At 43.1% G+C, this 6608-nt stretch overlaps 1 long non-coding RNA gene across 1 annotated transcript; it reads right to left on the bottom strand.

The window, feature by feature from the left end:
• Positions 1–238: 238 nt before the first annotated feature.
• Positions 239–874, bottom strand: LOC135058091 (uncharacterized). The gene is made up of 3 exons (XR_010244591.1): positions 805–874; positions 629–725; positions 239–399 (listed from the first exon to the last, which is right to left on the bottom strand). It is a non-coding gene; the product is annotated as an uncharacterized LOC135058091 (long non-coding RNA).
• Between the last annotated feature and the right edge of the window lie 5734 nt (positions 875–6608).

Genomic DNA, 6608 nt, shown 5'->3' with positions numbered 1-6608 from the left:
GGCGCTTGTTCTTCTCTCCTAGTACCATATATATATATATATATATATATATATATAAGTTATCCATGCAGCTGGAACTGAGCTGCAGGGGTAATATATATATATATATATATATATATATATACACAAACAAGAGGGTTCTGCACTCTCATCAAAGTTCCTAATGGTGGGTGCTCCCGACAGACGAAATGTCCGCAAATGTAGATGAGAATTCCACGTGGTGGAGGGTGCACTCTCACTGTGTATAAAGTCCACACATTTCTTCAATAGAAATTTTTTATTGTAGCCTCAAAGGTTTCGACGTTTCGATCCAAAAATCAGGATCTTTTTCAAGAAGGGCCATACATGAATCATCAAATCCAATCATAATATAATGAAGCCGAATAATTAAAAGTATATCTAGAAAAAATAGAACATAAACATGACTGAGCCTCCCAGGTTCCAATATATAACAATATTAGTGACAATGCTTGTATCAACATAAACTACTACATAATACCAGATTTAGAAAAAAGGAACTCATATACCAAAAACAGGTGGCAGAGTAGTGAGACTACAAGGAGGAATAAAATAACACCCTGTGTTCACCACTGGTCTTAAAATGCATGCAAGGCCTACCCATCCTCACCTCTATCAGCACATTCCAATGGGGCTGCATGTCTGAACTGCTGTATACCAAGTGTGGAGAATGTCCATATAATCACAGCTCTGCAACCAAACCACTGCTGTAATCAAAGGATATCTCTATTATAAACGTGTATCAGAATCAAATGTATATATCAAACCTTGTTACCACATATATACCTATGGGTCTGGAAAGGTGTGCACAAGACTACACCTGGATAAGACATTCTCCCACTCAGGGTCAACAGCTGCAGAATCTCATAAAGGACATTCAGCCACTGTGATTACACATATACTCTGTTTAAACAATGTGCATCTGAGGCATAGAAATATATATCAAAAAAGCCATAATCAACGTTCAATAAATACCTATAGGTCCAAGAGGATACACATAGGGCAGCCCCTGGGTTAAGCGTTCTCCCACATCAAATCCATAGCTACAAACAATAAATAAACCCAAATCAAAAGATTATAGGATTATACAAACATCAAACTTAATCAGTGGGACAAACCCAACATAATTACTCACAGAATCATGTGGAACACTGCACAAACCAGGGCTGCATGCACCAACTGGATCTAAGCTGGGGATTTAAATACCCCTTGACCCGGAAGTATCAAGGGTGTGAGGGGTCAACTCAAAAAGTCACCTGAATAATTATCCAAACCTTTATTCCACTTGATTAACCGTTTACCACCAGCACAAAAGGCCAAATAAGCAATCAGTATGCCTGTGTATGCATTAATATTCACAGTACAACAGAGGGAATACACAAAATAGTGCTGTATGCGCCGGGGGACCGGAAACAGGAAGTGTCATGCGTTCCAACCGCCAAGCCTGGTGGAACGCACGCTGCAAACACCCCAGCAAACACACAGCGCACGACACACGCACGGGGACAAAGTCCCCGCACCACGAGCACAGTCCCCCCGCCACTAAACAGACACATCCGCATCAACCCCACGGGCCGGAGGGACCGAACCGATCCACACACGCCGGGGGCCAGAAACAGGAAGTCCCGTGCGTTCCAGCGGCCGAAGCCGGTGGAACGCACGCTGCTAATATAAATAGGGGATGGAAAAACGATCTAATATATTTAGAGACAAAGTGATGTTTTATATCAAAAGATGAGATCATCCCTCAAGAAATATATATATATATATATATATATATATGTATATTGTTCCTCAAAGAATCAACTGTTGAACACCATATAAAAAAGGGTCAAAAATTGTTATAGGGGACCCAGGAGGAGGCAGCAGCAATAACAATACAAAAACAGAAGCAAAAAAACACAAAAGAACATACATAAAACAGTTACAATTAAAAAGACAAGCTGGCTATATAGTGAACAAACCTATACAGCAAGCATATCGGTATCTCTACATTTAACCCAGACATATTTGTAATTATTTATGGGGTGGGTGTTGGGTGCGGTGGCCCCTGTGTCGGTATGGCTGGGCTGCTTCAGGTCGGCACACCCTAACACTTTATTAACACTTATGATTTTTCCTATCACTTTGTATATATTATTTTAATCACACCACTTACATAGCACTTCTGTGCTTCTTATTAACCCCTATTAATTCTCACCTGTGTGCTGACCTTGGGTGGCCGACCTGTGCCGACATCATGGGGTCCTGCACCCCGGACCCATACCTAGTATTAGGGACCCCCAGTGACGGAGAAGCCTTGTCGATCGGCCTGGGGGCTTAACCCTATATCTGCAGATATACGCAACTAAGATCTCTGTATTATCTGACTATTATGTAGTAATAGTTTTCACTCGGTGTGCATTAGGGAACACAGTTTTTTCCTACACAGAATTACCCCTCCCTTTTAGCACCTGAGTGACATTACAATCTGATTGAGCAGCTTTCCATTTTGTGTATTGTATTTAGAGAGTCATAGATGGGTCAGCATTAGGAGGGATTGCTGACTCCGGAGTGCCATAAGGGATGCCAGGGGTATCCCCAGGTAAGCTGGCTCTCAGATGCTGTAGGAGCCATTACCATGTGGCCTTACACTGGGAATTTAACCCAGACATATTTGTAATTATTTATGGGGTGGGTGTGGGGTGCGGTGGCCCCTGTGTCGGTATGGCTGGGCTGCTTCAGGTCGGCACACCCTAACACTTTATTAACACTTATGATTTTTCCTATCACTTTGTATATATTATTTTAATCACACCACTTACATAGCACTTCTGTGCTTCTTATTAACCCCTATTAATTCTCACCTGTGTGCTGACCTGGGGTGGCCGACCTGTGCCGACATCGTGGGGTCCTGCACCCCGGACCCATACCTAGTATTAGGGACCCCCAGTGATGGAGAAGCCTTGTCGATCGGCCTGGGGCTTAACCCTATATCTGCAGATATACGCAACTAAGATCTCCGTATTATCTGACTATTATGTAGTAATATTTTTCACTCGGTGTGCATTAGGGAACACAGTTTTTTCCTACACAGAATTACCCCTCCCTTTTAGCACCTGAGTGACATTACAATCTGATTGAGCAGCTTTCCATTTTGTGTATTGTATATAGTGAACAAACCTATACAGCAAGCATATCGGTATCTATACATTATATACTGACACCAATCGAGGGGTGCATTAGACATGTGTTCAAGATATACCATTGATGAACTGGTCAGAGACTTATAGACAAACACTTAATGGATTATATTCATTGAGCCCCCTGGGGGCTACTGTGTCCAATTCATTGATCCAATAACATTCCCTCCGTTTAAGCTGCCCCACTCGATCGCCTCCAGTCGACAGAGGGGGAACCCAATCAATCAACATACACTTTAGACTAGCTACTTGGTGCTTAGCCTCTAGAAAGTGTTGTGCGACAGGTTTATCAGAGGTTCCACTGTTTAAAGCGGTATGTATAGAAGACCGTGGTTGGCCATCCGGTCTCTAAAAATCCGCATAGTCAACTCAACATAAAGGAACCTACATGGACATTTCAGTATGTAGATGACATGATCCATTCTGCAATGTAGATGAAATCTGATCTTGATGGTGGTCCCAGTGTGGGGATGATTGAAAGTCGGTCCAACCATCAATGACCTGCACGTCGTGCAGTTGCTGCACGAGAAACATCCGGGTTTCTGTGTATACAATTGTGTACAGGAAGGCCTAGCTTCAGGATACGTGGTGGGTCTCATCAACATTTGTTTCAGGTTCGGACCTCGCCTATACGCCAACATTGGTGGTTTCATACGGGTGAATGGTAACGTGGGATCAGAACTGACAATAGCCCAATGTTTCTTCAAAACTTTATTGACATGTCCAGAGTGGTTATCAAAGTGGGTGGTAAACACCATCCTATCTTTAGATTTATTACGCTCACTATCACATGTCCCTGAGAAGATCGCTTTTGCTTTTTCAAGACATCTAGATAATACTCTAGTATGGTAACCTCGTTCCCTAAAACGTGTAGTAACATCAGTGAGTTGTGTCTCTACCTTCTCACTGGCTGAGTTAATCCTAAGAACCCAAAGGTATTGGGACACAGGTAAGTTGTCTTTTAGGGCCGGTGGATGATGACTAGAGGCATGCAGGGTGAGGTTACGATCTGTTGGTTTCCGATATAATGTAGTTGCCAACAGATTGTTAGTTTTATTGATAGTCACATCAAGGAAACTAATACTGGTGTCCGAGCAAGTTGATGTAAATTTAATGGGACTAGCTAGAGAGTTTAGTTCACTGACCATAAATAAAAACAGCTCCTCTGTGTTGGTCCAAAGCAAGAAAATATCTTCGATAAAACGACGATAGAAGAAAATTGAATGGCCATATTTAGGAAAGATGTTGACAGACTCATACTGTGTCATGTATAGGTTAGCGTATGAGGGGGCCAGGTTTGACCCCATCGCTGTACCCGCTAGTTGTAAATAATATGAATCTTTATACATAAAATGGTTGGTCATCAAGACCAATTCGGCCAATTCGATAATAAGTTCAATGGGCATGTTTATTTTAGGACCTTTAATCAATGCAGTTCTTAAAGAGCTTAACTCATCATCATGTATTATCACTGTATATAAGGAGTTGACATCCATTGTGGCCATTAGACAAGGGACGCCATATAAGTCTACCCCTTTAAGCTGTGAGAGAAAGTCTACAGTATCCTTGATGTAGCTATCACTCCTAGTTACTAGGGGTTGGAGAATATGGTCTACAAACTGGGCCAGTGGCTGTAACAAAGACCCCTCGGCGGCTATGATAGGCCTGCCAGGCGGTGCATTCAAACTTTTATGAACTTTGGGCAAAGTGTACAAGATAGGGTATTTGGGATGTTCAACAGTGAGAAAGGAATGCAGCTCACTATCCAACCACCCATTGTCAAGACCCCTTTTGAGACATGCGTCAATGGTCCGCTTAGTGCTAGGCACAGGATTATATCCTAATCGTTGAAATGTAATTTCATCCGCCGATTGACACATAATTTCTTTATCATAGTCTTGCCAGTTTTGAATCACCACCGCCCCACCTTTATCGGCTGGGCGAATAACTAACTCCTTATTTTCACGCAATCATTTTAGGGCAACTCTTTCTGCGCTAGAGAGGTTGTCAAAGCTTTTAGGGGGTGAGTAATTGCTGATATCTCTGTTAACGATCCTTAGAAATGTTTTAACGCTGGCATTCTGTGAGGGAGGATCAAACGTGGAAGGTTTCTTAAACGATGTATGGGGTCGATCTGTAGTTTTGTCAGAAAAATATTCCTTAAGTCTAAGGGACCGACCAAATCTAAACTGATCAACTGTGTTTTGAAATTTATTGTGTTGATAAGTTGGCACATATGACAAACCTTTAGACAAAAGAGACATATCGGCCTCATCAAGAGGTGTATTGGACAGATTAAACACTGTACTTGTGCTTTTCTGGGTCTCCCACGTCTTCTGGTACCCGCCCCTCCTTGGGTGCGGCCTCAGCCTCCTCTGGGTTTTCCAGAATGAGGGGGCATATCTGTGCCTACCTCTAAAAAAATGCCTCGAATCTCCAGACCCTGCATTGTGGTCTGTAATCGGAGGTGGACACCGAGGAGGCAGATTCAACCGGAAAGGGTGGTGCCTTCTCCTTCTCATGGGTCTATTGGTATTGTCGTTAAAATTGTGAGTATTACCCAGCAACCACCTATACACAGTGTGGTTTTTATAATCATTGGTGACTACTGTTAATTTTTTCCGTTTAAACGAAATTAACTCTCGCTTGTATGTATCAATTTGTACCTGTAATTTTTCAACCCAATTTTGTGTTTTATCGTCACGCAATAGAGGAATCGCACTAACATTAGCTGCCTAGTCACATCAAGGAAACTAATACTGGTGTCCAAGCAACATACCGCTTTAAACAGTGGAACCTTATGTTAGCAGCGTGCGTTCCACCGGCTTCGCCGCTGGAACGCACGGGACTTCCTGTTTCTGGTCCCCGGCGTGTGTGGATCGGTTTGGTCCCTCCGGCCCGTGGGGTTGATGCGGATGTGTCTGTTTGGTGGCGGGGGGACTGTGCTCGTGGTGCGGGGACTTTGTCCCCGTGCGGGTGTCGTGCGCTGTGTGTTCGCTGGGGTGTTTGCAGCGTGCGTTCCACCAGGCTTGGCGGTTGGAACGCATGACACTTCCTGTTTCCGGTCCCCCGGTGCATGCAGCGCTATTTTGTGTATTCCCTCTGTTGTACTGTGAATATTAATGCATACACAGGCATACTGATTGCTTATTTGGCCTTTTGTGCTGGTGGTAAACGGTTAATCAAGTGGAATAAAGGTTTAGATAATTATTCAGGTGACTTTTTGAGTTGACCCCTCACACCCTTGATACTTCCGGGTCAAGGGGTATTTAAATCCCCTGCTTAGATCCAGTTGGTGCATGCAGCCCTGGTTTGTGCAGTGTTCCACATGATTCTGTAAGTAACTATGTTGGGTTTGTCCCACTGATTAAGTTTGATGTTTGTATAATCCTATAATCTTTTGATTTG

The sequence above is a fragment of the Pseudophryne corroboree genome, chromosome 3 (assembly GCF_028390025.1).
Source record: "Pseudophryne corroboree isolate aPseCor3 chromosome 3, aPseCor3.hap2, whole genome shotgun sequence".
Lineage (NCBI taxonomy): Eukaryota > Metazoa > Chordata > Amphibia > Anura > Myobatrachidae > Pseudophryne > Pseudophryne corroboree.
This window is presented reverse-complemented; position numbering and strand designations above follow the sequence as displayed.